Below are 15,510 nucleotides of genomic sequence, written 5' to 3'. Positions count from 1 at the left end.
CAGAGTGTGGGGATAGAGGGAACATTCCTCGACATCTTAAAAGCCATCTATGAAAAGCCCACAGCAAATATCATTCTCAATGGGGAAGCACTGGGAGCCTTTCCCCTAAGATCAGGAACAAGACAGGGATGTCCACTCTCACCACTGCTGTTCAACATAGTACTGGAAGTCCTAGCCTCAGCAATCAGACAACAAAAAGACATTAAAGGCATTCACATTGGCAAAGAAGAAGTCAAACTCTCCCTCTTCGCCGATGACATGATACTCTACATAGAAAACCCAAAAGTCTCCACCCCAAGATTGCTAGAACTCATACAGCAATTCGGTAGCGTGGCAGGATACAAAATCAATGCCCAGAAGTCAGTGGCATTTCTATACACTAACAATGAGACTGAAGAAAGAGAAATTAAGGAGTCAATCCCATTTACAATTGCACCCAAAAGCATAAGATACCTAGGAATAAACCTCACCAAAGATGTAAAGGATCTATACCCTCAAAACTATAGAACACTTCTGAAAGAAATTGAGGAAGACACAAAGAGATGGAAAAATATTCCATGCTCATGGATTGGCAGAATTAATATTGTGAAAATGTCAATGTTACCCAGGGCAATATACACGTTTAATGCAATCCCTATCAAAATACCATGGACTTTCTTCAGAGAGTTAGAACAAATTATTTTAAGATTTGTGTGGAAGCAGAAAAGACCCCGAATAGCCAGGGGAATTTTAAAAAAGAAAACCATATCTGGGGGCATCACAATGCCAGATTTCAGGTTGTACTACAAAGCTTTGGTCATCAAGACAGTGTGGTACTGGCACAAAAACAGACACATAGATCAATGGAACAGAATAGAGAATCCAGAAGTGGACCCTGAACTTTATGGGCAACTAATATTCGATAAAGGAGGAAAGACTATCCATTGGAAGAAAGACAGTCTCTTCAATAAATGGTGCTGGGAAAATTGGACATCCACATGCAGAAGAATGAAACTAGACCACTCTCTTTCACCATACACAAAGATAAACTCAAAATGGATGAAAGATCTAAATGTGAGACAAGATTCCATCAAAATCCTAGAGAAGAACACAGGCAACACCCTTTTTGAACTCGGCCACAGTAACTTCTTGCATGATACATCCACGAAGGCAAAAAAAACAAAAGCAAAAATGAACTATTGGGACTTCATCAAGATGAGAAGCTTTTGCACAGCAAAGGATACAGTCAACAAAACTCAAAGACAACCTACAGAATGGGAGAAGATATTTGCAAATGACATATCAGATAAAGGGCTAGTTTCCAAGATCTATAAAGAACTTCTTAAACTCAACACCAAAGAAACAAACAATCCAATCATGAAATGGGCAAAAGACATGAACAGAAATCTCACAGAGGAAGACATAGACATGGCCAACATGCATATGAGAAAATGCTCCGCATCACTTGCCATCAGGGAAATACAAATCAAAACCACAATGAGATACCACCTCACACCAGTGAGAATGGGGAAAATTAACAAGGCAGGAAACAACAAATGTTGGAGAGGATGCGGAGAAAAGGGAACCCTCTTACACTGTTGGTGGGAATGTGAACTGGTGCAGCCACTCTGGAAAACTGTGTGGAGGTTCCTCAAACAGTTAAAAATATACCTGCCCTACGACCCAGCAATTGCACTGTTGGGGATTTACCCCAAAGATACAAATGCAATGAAACGCCAGGACACCTGCACCCCGATGTTTCTAGCAGCAATGGCCACGATAGCCAAACTGTGGAAGGAGCCTCGGTGTCCAACGAAAGATGAATGGATAAAGAAGATGTGGTTTATGTATACAATGGAATATTACTCAGCTATTAGAAATGACAAATACCCACCATTTGCTTCAACGTGGATGGAACTGGAGGGTATTATGCTGAGTGAAGTAAGTCAGTCGGAGAAGGACAAACATTGTATGTTCTCATTCATTTGGGGAATATAAATAATAGTGAAAGGGAATATAAGGGAAGGGAGAAGAAATGTGTGGGAAATATCAGAAAGGGAGACAGAACGTAAAGACTGCTAACTCTGGGAAACGAACTAGGGGTGGTAGAAGGGGAGGAGGGCGGGGGGTGGGAGTGAATGGGTGACGGGCACTGGGGGTTATTCTGTATGTTAGTAAATTGAACACCAATAAAAAATAAATTAAAAAAAATAAAATAAAATAAAAAGGAGCAAAGAGAAAAAAAAGGAATTGTATTAAATCTACAAATCATTTTGGGTACAATTGACCTTCTTACTGTATTGAAACTTCTATTCCATGAGCACAGTATGTCTCCCCATTTATTTAGGCCTTAAAAGTTTGTTTCATTAGCATTTTGTTATTTTCAGCATACAGATTCTGTGCAAATTTTGTTAAGTGCATTACAAAATCATTTCATCATTTGGGAATAACTATCAATAGTGTCATGTTTTTTTTTTTAACTTATTTTTTTATTGGTGTTCAATTTACTAACATACAGAATAACACCCAGTGCCCGTCACCCATTCACTCCCACCCCCCGCCCTCCTCCCCTTCTACCACCCCTAGTTCGTTTCCCAGAGTTAGCAGTCTTTACGTTCTGTCTCCCTTTCTGATATTTCCCACATATTTCTTCTCCCTTCCCTTATTTTCCCTTTCACTATTATTTATATTCCCCAAATGAATGAGAACATATAATGTTTGTCCTTCTCCGACTGACTTACTTCACTCAGCATAATACCCTAGTGTCATGTTTTTAATTTCACTTTCTGCATGTTCATTGTTAGTATATAGAAATGCAGTTGATTTCTGTGTGTTGATCTTGTGTCCTGTGACTTTGCTGAACCACCTTTTAGTTATAGAAGTTTTATTTTTTTTAGTTATAGAAGTTTCAAAAATAGATTCCCTTGTATTTCCTACTTAGACCATCATGTCACCTGCAAATAGGGACAGTTTTACTTCTTCCTTTCTAATCTGTAGGCCTTTTATTTCTTTTGCTTTCCTTAACACAATGGCTACAACTTCCGGTATTATGTTGGATGAGAATGGTGAGAGTATATATCCTTGCTTTGTTCTTGACCTTAGAGGGAAACATTCAGTTTGTCAACATAAAGTATCATGTTAGCTGTAGACTTTTTGTAAATGCTCTTTAGCACATGCTCACATCATATCATGAGACATACTGTGTTGATGGATTAGAGAACTATCATTAGAAGAGTCAACATAGTAACTATGTCAGTTCTCCCCCAAATGATCTATAGGTTAATTCCTCTATATTTCTATTTTTCTGAGAGTTTTATTTACCATGAATAGATAGAAGATTTTGTCAAGTGTTTTTTATGCATTAATTGATGTAATTATATGTTTTTCATCTTTAGCCTATTGGTATGAAAAGTTATATTATTTAATTTTCAAATATTGAACTATGCTTGCATGCCTGTAATAAATTCCACTTGTTATTGGTGCACATTTTTTTTTACATTACTAGATACAATTTGCTAACATTTTGTTGAGGATTTTTGCATCCTAATTTCATCAAAGATATTCTTTATTTTTTAAGATATTCTTTAGATTACTTCCTTCCTTCCTCTCTCTCTCTTTTTCTTTCTTTTACTGTTTTTGCCTGGTTTTTGCTATCAAAATAATCTTGGTTTCATAAAATGAGTTGAGATGGATGGATTCCTTCCTCTTATATTTTTGGGAAGTGATTGCGTAAAATCAGTGTTAATTTTTCTTTAAATGTTTAGTAGATTTTTCAGGGAAGTTTTAATTATAAATTCAATTTATTTGATAATTGTAGGTATATTCACATTGTTTACTTGACTTGGTTGAGTTCTGATAGTTTGTGTTTTTTGAGGAGTTAATCTATTTCATCTAAGTTGTCAAAATAGAGTATAAATTTATTTTATATTTGGTAGAGTATAAAACATATATATATACATGTTTATATATATAATATAATAAGTATAAAATATTTAGTGTTTAGAGTCCTTTGTAGTATTCCTTTATTCTCTTTTGACATTTTCAGGGACTAAATGCTATCTCTTGTTTTATTCCTGATATTGGTAATTTGCATCTTCTCTATTTTCTTTGTCAGTCTTCCTAATGGTTTGTCAGTTTTATTGGTCTTTACAAAGAACCAGCTTTTTGTTTCATTGATTTTTTTTCTATTGGTTTCTTGTTTTCAATTTCACGGATTTCTGTTCTTGTCTTTATTATTTACTTTCTTCTCCTTGCTTTGGATTCGTTTTGTTCTTCTGGTTTCTTGAGGTAGAAATTTAGACTATTGACCTGAGACATTTCCTTCTTTCTTTCTTTTTTAAAAGATCTTATTTATTTAATTGAGAGAGAGAGCAGGAGGGAGAGAGAGAGAGAATCTGAAGCAGACTTTGTGCTGAGTGCAGAGCCCAACACAGGGCTTGATCCCACGACCCTGAGATCATGAACTGAGCCAAAATCAAGAGTCAGATACTTAACTGACTGAGCCATCCAGGGCCCCTGAGACATTTCCTTATTTATTTTTCTTTTAAGATTTTATTTATTTATTTATTCACAAGAGATACACACACACAGAGGCACAAAACACAAACCAGCAGGTTCAAAGTAGCTGCTTTCATATTCTGCAAAGCTATCCCTGAGTGAGCAGAGACTTACTGTGTAAATATTGTAAATAATTACTTCATTCTGCTACCTGATCCAGTCTTTCCACTGGGAGCTTGGCTGCTTCCCCCAGATCCAGCCTGTCAGTCTCATGGTTGATACAGACTCCAGGAAATGTGCAGCTCTAGCTGCCACCCTCCCTGTCATGCTTCTCAACCCATCTGTTGGCTGATTCTTAATTCTCTGTACTGGTATTAGAATTTCCCTCTGGGAACCCAATTAGGGCATGCTCACCAAGTAAAACTAATGTGCCCCCTGTATGAAATGTATACATGTTGGTTTGAGGGGATTTGAAGCAACAAACAGACGGTGCTCCCATAATGCCTGTCACTCCTGGACAGGACCAGAGGGAGAGTAGAAATGAGGGAGGAAGGAAGAGAGAATGGGGACGCTTTGGGACACAGCTGCCACCTACTGCTGCTCTGCCATGCCTGGAAAAGCAAGGGAAACTGAAGACAGTTGTTTATTTTCCTAGACTCCCAGCGAGACAGCAATATCTCTAAGCTAATTAGTTACAAAGAGGGTGGTAAGGTTGCTCAGACTGGAGAACTGAAGCAAGGAGAGGGTTGGGAAGGAGACAGGAGCTTTTTTCAGTTTTGGGGAGCATAGCTGTCACTGTTGGTCACATGGGAAGGAGGGAGAAAACTAGTTCCTGCACTATGGCTTCAAAGCTCAGACCTAGTGATGTCCACAAGGTATGAGAGTCAGAGGGAATGGGTTTAGGTGGGGACAGACCTTTCTATAGCCAGAGCCTGCCTGCTTATCAACCTGCTTTCCCATCTTTGGTGTAGGTGACTGGTACTTTCTAGGGCATTCCATCATTGCAGACATGAGGGAGAGAAAACAAAGGACCAGAATCATCTGGTCGCACTGGTTAAAAGCACAGATTCTCAAATCCCACCTCAGGCCTCCTGAAAAAGATTCTCTGTAGGAGGGCCGTGGGAAATCTGATTTTTTTTTAAAGATTTATTTATTTATTCATTCAGAGAGCGAAGAGAGAGACAGAGACACAGACAGAGGGAGAAGCAGGCTCCCTGCAGGAAGCCCGATGTGGGACTCGATCCCGGGTCTCCAGGATCACACCCCAGGCTGCAGGCGGCGCTAAACCGCTGCGCCACTGGGGCTGCCCGGAAATCTGATTTTTAACAAGCTTCCCCAGATGATGCTGATCTGAATCCTACCCACACAGTAGTCTTCAGAAATCTCTGAGATAATGGCCCTTTATGACCTCTTCCAATTCTAAGAAATTAGGACTATAGTCTCTAGTTTCAGTTCTAGACAGTGTAATCTAGAAAAGAAATGGGTTATGGAAAAAGTTGCTTTCAAGAGGCATTCCTAGTGAGGGAAGGTACAGTTGCAAGAACACCATGTCAAGGGTCACAAATCACTCCTACCTTTGGTGGCTACATTTTGAGCATAGATAATAGCTCAGATATACTGAGAGTCTATAATGTTCAAATACTTTTACATTCTTTTCCTTCCTTATTTTTATTTTTACAGAGGGAGGGAGGGGCAGAGGGAGAGATAATCTTAAGCACACTCTATGTACAACAAGGGGCTTGATCTCACAGCCTTGAGATCATGACCTGAGCAGAAGCCAAGTCATGTTGTTCTTTTTACTTCCTTATAACAACCTTCAAAGACAGATATTATTATTGCCTTATTTTTTATGGAAATAAAAGAAAGCTAAGACTTAGAAAAGGAAATCAAATTTTCCAAGGTCACATAGCTCTTAAACACTGTGCTAGGCTTGGGTTGCCTCACTCAGGTAATAAAGGGGCACTTTAGCAAATGCCTTTTGGAGTCATTAAAACTGAAGGATCCACTGATGATTGGACCCTCAAGTCTCAGACAGAGTTGAAAGGTGTGAGGATGGCCTGAGTTTTAGCAACTCTCAAGTCCAACCTGGATGATTGTAGGGGATGACTGTATGCCTCCTTATTGTTTTTTTATTGGAGTTCAATTTGCCAACATATAGCATAACACCCAGTGCTCATCTTGTCAAATGCCCCCTTTAGTGCCTGTCACCCAGTCACCCCAACCCCCCGCCCATCACCCCTTCCACTACCCCTTGTTTGTTTCCTAGAGTTAGGAATCTCTTATATTCTGTCACCCTCACTGATATTTTCACTCATTTTCTCTCCTTTCCCCCTTATTCCCTTTCACTATTTTTTATATTCCCCAAATGAATGAGGCCATATAATGTTTGTCCTTCTCTGATTGACTTATTTCACTCAGCATAATACCCTCCAGGTCTATCCACGTCGAAGTAAATGGTCAGTATTTGTCATTTCTAATAACTAATATTCCATTGTATACATAAACCACATCTTCTTTATCCATTCATCTTTCCTGGACACCAAGGCTCCTTCCACAGTTTGGCTATTGTGGACACTGCTGCTATAAACGTCGGGGTATGGGTGTCCTGGCATTTCACTGAATCTGTATCTTTGGGGTAAATCCCCAGCAGTGCAATTGCTGGGTCGTAGGGCAGTTCTATTTTTAACTCTTTGAGGAACTTCCACACAGTTTTCTAGACTGGCTGTACCAGTTCACATTCCCACCAACAGTGCAAGAGGATTCCCCTTTCTCCACATCCGCTCCAACATTTGTTGTTTCCTGTATCGTTAATTTTCACCATTCTCACTTGTGTGGGATAGTATCTCATTGTGGTTTTGATTTGTATTTCCCTGATGGCAAGTGATGCGAAGCATGTTCTCATGTGCTTGTTGGCCATGTCTATGTCTTCTTTGGTGAAATTTCTGTTCATGTCTTTTGCCCATTTCATGAGTGGATTGTCTGCTTCTTTGCTGTTGAGTTTAATAAGTACTTTATAGATCTTGGATACTAGCCCTTTATCTGATATGTCATTTGCAAATATCTTCTCCCATTCTGTAGGTTGTCTTTGAGTTTTGTTGACTCTTTCTTTTGCTGTGTGGAAGGTTTTTATCTTGATGAAGACCCAATAGTTCATTTTTGCTTTTGTTTCCCTTGCCTTCATAGATGTATCTTGCAAGAAGTTGCTGTGGCCAAGTTCAAAAAGGGTGTTGCCTGTGTTCTCCTCCAGGATTTTGATGAATTCTTTTTTTTTTAATTTTTATTCATGATAGTCACAGAGAGAGAGGCAGAGACACAGGCGGAGGGAGAAGCAGGCTCCATGCACCAGGAGCCCTACATGGGATTCGATCCTAGGTCTCCAGGATCACGCCCTGGGCCAAAGGCAGGCGCCAAACCGCTGCGCCACCCAGGGATCCTGATTTTGATGAGTTCTTGTCTCACATTTAGATCTTTCACCCATTTTGTGTTTGTCTTTGTGTATGGTGTAAGAGAATGGTCTAGTTTCATTCTTCTGCATGTGACTGTCCAGTTTTCCCAGCACCATTATTGAAGAGACTGTCCTTTTTCCAGTGGATAGTCTTTCCTCCTTTGTCAAATATTAGTTGACCATAGAGTTGAGGGCCCATTTCTGGGTTCTCTATTCTGTTACATTGATCTATGTGTCTGTTTTTGCACCAGTACCACACTGTCTTGATGACCACAGCTTTGTAGTACTACCTGAAATCTGGCATTGTGATGCCCCCAGATATGGTTTTCTTTTTCAATATTCCCCTGGCTATTCGGGGTCTTTACTGATTCCACACAAATCTTCAGATGATTTGTCCCAACTCTCTGAAGAAAGTCCATGGTATTTTGATAGGGATTGCATTAAATGTGTAAATTGCCCTGGGTAGCATAGACATTTTCACAATATTAATTCTTCCAATCCATGAGCATAAATATTTTCCATCTCTTTGTGTCTTCCTCAATTCCTTTCAGAAGTGTTTTGTAGTTTTTAGGGTATAGATCCTTTACCTCTTTGGTTAGGTTTACTCCTACGTATCTTATTTTTTAGTGCAGTTATAAATGAGATTGATTCCTTAATTTTTCATTCCTCAGTCTCATTGTTAGTGTATAGGAAGGCCGCTGATTTCTGAGCGTTGATTTTGTATCCTGCCAAATTGCTGTGTGAGTTCTAGCAACCTTGGGGTGGAGTCTTTTTTGTTTTCTACATATAGTATCATGTCATCTGTGAAGAGGGAGAGTTTGACTTCTTCTTTGCCAATTTGAATGCCTTTTATTTCTTTTTGTTGTCTTATGCTGAGGCTAGGACTTCTAGTACTATGTTGAATAGCAGTGGTGAGAGTGAACATCCCTGTCGTGTTCCTGATCTTAGGGGAAAGGCTCCTAGTGTTTCCCCATTGAAAATGATATTTGCTGTGGGATTTTCATAGATAGCTTTTAAGATGCTGAGGAATGTTCCCTCTATCCCTACACTCTGAAGAGTTTTGATCAGGAATGGATGCTGTATTTTGTCAAATGCTTTCTCTGCATCTATTGAGAGGATCATATGGTTCTTGTTTTTTCTCTTGTTGATATGATCTATCACATTGATTGTTTTACGAGTATTGAACCAACCTTCCATCCTGGGGATAAATCCCACTTGGTCATGGTGAATAATTTTCTTAATGTATTGTTGGATCATATTGGTTAGTATCTTGTTGAGAATTTTTGCATCTGTGTTCATCAAGGATATTGGTCTCTAATTTTCCTCTTTGGTGGGGTCTTTGTCTGGTTTTGGAATTAAGGTGATGCTGGTCTCATAAAACGAGTTTGGAAGTATTTCATCCTTTTCTCTTTTGGAACAGGTTTGGTAGAATAGGAAGAACAACAACACTGGCGGCGGCCAGGTCTCCAGCTCTGGAGTCAGCTCCCCGCTAGCAACTAACACAGTCTCCCAATCTTCACTGGCCTAGACCCTCCCTGGTGGCGCGGGTGCACTGATCAGCACAGGTTACAGGGCACAGGGTGCCCAGCGGCAGGGGAGTCCTCACTGTCCTGTGCCCTCCCCACTTTCACCTGTCCTGGGGGGAGTGCAGGATAGTGGGCTGTTTCTGCCCCGTGCCCTGGGATCTGGGGCCTGTGCTCTAGGCCAAGGCTCCCGAAGGCAGCAGGGCACCGACCCCTCCATCCAGAGCCTCCACTTGACCACTGGCTTCTCCCAGGTGCCCCGCTGGGTGCAAGCTCCAGCCCTTTGAGATCCGGCCACAGTTTGTGGTGTGATTCCCCCGCACCCCAGGGCGCACTTCCTCTATTACTCTTCTGCTCCCTATCTTTCTTGGATCACTCACTCTGGGAGAAGGAAACTAGCTGCCATGGCAAATAACCTTATGGAGAGAAGTCAATATTGGCCAATAGCTGGAGGAGAACTGCGGCTTTCCCACAAACTCATGAGTAAGCTTAGCAGCGGCTCTCCATCCCTCATTGACAGCTTGACTGTGACCTCATGAAAGATCCTGGTGTACCCACTTGAGTTTTTCTAAATAGCATATCTAATTTTTAAGTTTTTATTTAAATTCCTGTTAGCACACAGTGTAATATTAATTTCAGGTGTACAATATAGTGATTCAACACTTCGATACAACATCTTGTGCTCATTAGGACATGTGAACTCCTTAATCCTCATCACCTATTTCACCCATCTCCTAACCCTCTTCCGTTCTGGTAACCAGCAGTTTTTTCACTAGAGTTAGGTGTCCATTTCTTGGTTTGTCTCTCTTTTTTTTTCCTTTGCTCATTTTTGTTTTTTTTTTAATTCCACATATGCATGAGATCATATGGTATTTATCTTTCTTTGACTTATTACACTTAGCATTATACTCTCTAGCTCCATCGATGTCCTTTGAAATGGCAAGATTTCATTCTTTTTTATGGCTGAAAAATATCCATAATATTCATAATATTCTGATTTTCATAATGTTATCCATAATATGCATATATATGATATATATAACACTTCTTTATCCATTAATCGATCAATGGACACTTAGGCTGCTTCCATATCTTGGCTTCTGTAAATAATGCTTCCATAAATACAGGGATGCATGTATCCCTTTGAATTAGTGTTTTTGTATTCTTTGGATAAATATCCAGCAGTGTGATTGCTGCATTGTAGAGTAGTTCTATTTTTAATTTTTTTAGGGACATCCATATTGTTTTCCACAGTGGCTGCACCAGTTAGCATTTTCACCAACAGTGCAAGAGTGTCCCCCTTCCTCCATAATCTCACCAACACCTGCTGTTTTTTGTGTTGTTGATTTTAGTCATTCTGACAAGTATGAGGTGATATCTCAATGTAGTTTTGATCAGCATTTCTTTGATGGTGAGTGATGAGTATCTTTCCATATGTCTGGTGGCTTTATGCTACTATTTTTATTATTGCCATTTTCTATTTTCATTTGGTGTAGTTTTCTGATCTTTTTCTAGCTTCTTGAGTTAAATACCTCGATTGTCGACTTTTTATCTTGTGTGTGTTTGTGTTTAACTACATATTTCCCTATTATAAGCACTGCTTTAACTGTATCTCATAAATTTTAGTGTGCATTTAGGTATAGTTACAATTGGTTAAATGAACAGATCTTAAGTGCAGTTTAATGAGTTTTAACAAATGAATACACTTGTGTAATCAAAACGCTATCACACAGAAAGTTCCCACATGCCCCATTATAGTTAATCATCCCCCTTCCACTCAGAGGCAACCACTATTTTAAGTAATGTTCAATTATGTTTACTTATTCATTCTGTTTTCAATGAACATTTAAATTGTTTCTATTGTTTAGCCATTCTGAACAAAGCTGCAATGAACATGTTTGTTTAAGTGTTTTTATGGACATGTTTTAATGTCTTTTAGTCATTACTTAGGAGGAGAATTATTGGATCATAAGGTAGGTAATGTGATAGTTAATTTTATGTATCCATTTCACTGGATCATGAGGTGCCCAGATATTTGGCTAAGTATATCTCAGTGTATCTGTGAGGGTGTTTCTGGATAAGATTATCTTTTTGAATTGATAGACTTGAGTAAAGCAGATTGCCCTCCCTCGTGTGGGTTAACATCAACTCATCTATTGAAGGCCTGACCAGAATAAAAAGGTGCAGGAAGCATGAATATGCTCTCTTTGACTGACTGCTGAGCTGGGATATCAGTCTTCTCCTTTTCTCACACTGGGCCTTACACCGTTGGCCCGCAGGTTCTCAGAACTATACCACCAGCTTTCCTGGGTCTCCAGCTTGCAAGTGGCAGTTTGTGGGACTTCTCAGCTTCCATAATCACATAAGCCAATTCCTTATAATAAATTCCTTTCTCTGTGTGTATATATATCCAGTTGTTATGTAACATCTGAAACATTTGATTTTGACAGTCTTCTTAATTCTTCTTAATTTTATCCATTTTAGTGTGCATGCAGTAATACATCAATATGGTTTTAACCTAATTATTTAACTTAATGATTAATGTTGTTGAGCATTATTATTAACCATTGGTAAATACTATTCTGTGAAATGTTTATTAAGCCCATCTTTTATTGAGTTGCTTGTTTTTATTATTGATTTGTAAGAGTTCCTTAAATGTTCTGAATATGAGCCATTTGTCAGTAATATATTTTGCACATATACTTTTCAGTACCATGGCTTGTCTTTTCATTTTCTTTATGATGTCTTTGGTTTGGTTTCTTTTTTTAAGATTTTATTTATTTATTCATAAGAGACACAGAGAGAGAGAGAGGCAGAGACATAGGCAGAGAGAGAAGCAGGCTCCATGCAGGGAGCCTGATGTGGGACTCAATCCTGGAACTCCGGGATCATGCCCTGAGCTGAAGGCAGAGGCTCAAACACTGAGCCACCCAGGCATCCCAGTTTGGTTTGATTTCTTAATGATGTCTTTTGATGTCTGGACATTTTAAATTTTTATGAAATATAGCCATCATTTTCTTTTGTTGTTAGTGCTTTGTGCATTTTATTTAAGGACTCATTGCCTACCTTCCAATTCATAAACATAATTTTATATGGTTTCTTAGAAGAGTCTCTAGTCTTAATATTTATATGTAAGTATAAGTCCCATTTTGAGTTAATTTTTGTACATGGTATAAGAGATGAATCAAGTCTTGTTTTTTTTTCAATATCTATATCTAGTTGTTCCAACACCTCAGTGCCTTTGTCAGAATCATTTGATGAAACCATAACAGACACTGATTTCTAGGAAACAAACTGAGGGGTGCTGGAGGGGTGGTGGTGGGGGAAAGGGATAATTGGGTGATGGGCATTAAAGAGAGCACTTGATGTAATGAGCACTGGGTGTTATATGCAACTGATGAATGACTAAATTCTATCCCTGAAATTAATAATACACCCTATATTAACTAAATTAAATTTAAACTACGAATTTTTAAAATAATTTAGTGACACGTAAGTCGGTCGATTTCTTGATGCCATTTTGTTTCATTGATCTATTTTTCTTATGCAGGTACCACACTATAAATACTGTTAGTTAAAAAAAATTACTGTTAGTTATGGTAGTTTTATTTTTGATATTAAAATAAGATAATAGGGCAGCCGCGGTGACCCAGCGGTTTAGCGCCGCCTTCAGCCCAGGGCGTGATCCTGGAGACCCGGAATCGAGTCCCACGTCAGGGCTCCCTGCATGGAGCCTCCTTCTCCCTCTGCCTGTGTCTCTGCCTCTCTTTCTCTGTGTCTCTCATGAATGAATAAATAAAATCTTTAAAAAAAATAAAAAATAATAAAATAAAATCAGATAATATAAGTTCTCCTACTTTGATCTTTTTTCAAGATGAAAATGCAGGGACCCTTGTTCAAAAACCAGGAAAAACTTGCTGCTAAAATCAATATTTTTCAGGTCACCTGGGTGGCTCAATAGGTTAAGCATCTGCTTTCAGCTCAGGTCATGATTCCAGGGTCCTGGGATTGAGCCTGCATTGGGATTCCCGCTCTGTGGGAAGCCTGATTCTACCTCTCCCCTGCCTGCCACTCTCCCTGCTTATGCTTTCTCTCTACCATGTCAAATAAATAAAATCTTTTTTAAAAAATCAATATTTTTCCTTCAGATACTTTATTATGTATAAAATATAATAGAGGTAATTATAATACATGAATAACAATATAAACTTACAAATTGCATAAGATGGAATTATAATTTTATATACTATAATAAATAATATTTATTAACGTGATACCTTGATTGATCACAAGGTTTTTCTGGCTCATTCTTTCACAAAATCGTTTATTGAATACTCAAGATTTATAGTTTCATCAACTTCATTTTAAATTGTCATAAGGAAAGCAACATCAATTTTATAGCCTATAATAATATGAAATAAATTTCTAATAAATTATTTTTAATTTATTTTTTATTGGTGTTCAATTTACTAACATACAGAATAACCCCCAATGCCCGTCACCCATTCACTCCCACCCCCCGCCCTCCTCCCCTTCCACCACCCCTAGTTCGTTTCCCAGAGTTAGCAGTCTTTACATTCTGTCTACCTTTCTGATATTTCCCACACATTTCTTCTCCCTTCCCTTATTTTCCCTTTCACTATTATTTATATTCCCCAAATGAATGAGAACATATAATGTTTGTCCTTCTCCGACTGACTTACTTCACTCAGCATAATACCCTCCAGTTCCATCCACGTTGAAGCGAATGGTGGGTATTTGTCATTTCTAATAGCTGAGTAATATTCCATTGTATACATAAACCACATCTTCTTTATCCATTCATCTTTCGTTGGACACCGAGGCTCCTTCCACAGTTTGGCTATCGTGGCCATTGCTGCTAGAAACATCGGGGTGCAGGTGTCCCGGCGTTTCATTGCATTTGTATCTTTGGGGTAAATCCCCAACAGTGCAATTGCTGGGTCGTAGGGCAGGTATATTTTTAACTGTTTGAGGAACCTCCACACAGTTTTCCAGAGTGGCTGCACCAGTTCACATTCCCACCAACAGTGTATGAGCGTTCCCTTTACTCCACATCCTCTCCAACATTTGTTGTTTCCTGCCTTGTTAATTTTCCCCATTCTCACTGGGGTGAGGTGGTATCTCATTGTGGTTTTGATTTGTATTTCCCTGATGGCAAGTGATGCAGAGCATTTTCTCATGTGCATGTTGGCCATGTCTATGTCTTCCTCTGTGAGATTTCTGTTCATGTCTTTTGCCCATTTCATGATTGGATTGTTTGTTTCTTTGGTGTTGAGTTTGATAAGTTCTTTATAGATCTTGGAAACTAGCCCTTTATCTGATATGTCATTTGCAAATATCTTCTCCCATTCTGTAGGTTGTCTTTGAGTTTTGTTGACTGTATCCTTTGCTGTGCAAAAGCTTCTTATCTTGATGAAGTCCCAATAGTTCATTTTTGCTTTTGTTTCTTTTGCCTTCGTGGATGTATCTTGCAAGAAGTTACTATGGCCGAGTTCAAAAAGGGTGTTGCCTGTGTTCTTCTCTAGGATTTTGATGGAATCTTGTCTCACATTTAGATCTTTCATCCATTTTGAGTTTATCTTTGTGTATGGTGAAAGAGAGTGGTCTAGTTTCATTCTTCTGCATGTGGATGTCCAATTTTCCCAGCACCATTTATTGAAGAGACTGTCTTTCTTCCAATGGATAGTCTTTCCTCCTTTATCGAATATTAGTTGCCCATAAAGTTCAGGGTCCACTTCTGGATTCTCTATTCTGTTCCACTGATCTATATGTCTGTTTTTATGCCAGTACCACACTGTCTTGATGACCACAGCTTTGTAGTACAACCTGAAATCTGGCATTGTGATGCCCCCAGATATGGTTTTCTTTTTTAAAATTCCCCTGGCTATTCGGGGTCTTTTCTGATTCCACACAAATCTTAAAATAATTTGTTCTAACTCTCTGAAGAAAGTCCATGGTATTTTGATAGGGATTGCATTAAACGTGTATATTGCCCTGGGTAACATTGACATTTTCACAATATTAATTCTGCCAATCCATGAGCAT

Source organism: Canis lupus, chromosome X (assembly GCF_011100685.1).
Source record: "Canis lupus familiaris isolate Mischka breed German Shepherd chromosome X, alternate assembly UU_Cfam_GSD_1.0, whole genome shotgun sequence".
In the NCBI taxonomy this organism is placed as follows: Eukaryota; Metazoa; Chordata; class Mammalia; order Carnivora; family Canidae; genus Canis; species Canis lupus.
The sequence above is the reverse complement of the archived record's forward strand: the minus strand, read 5'-3'. Positions refer to the sequence as shown.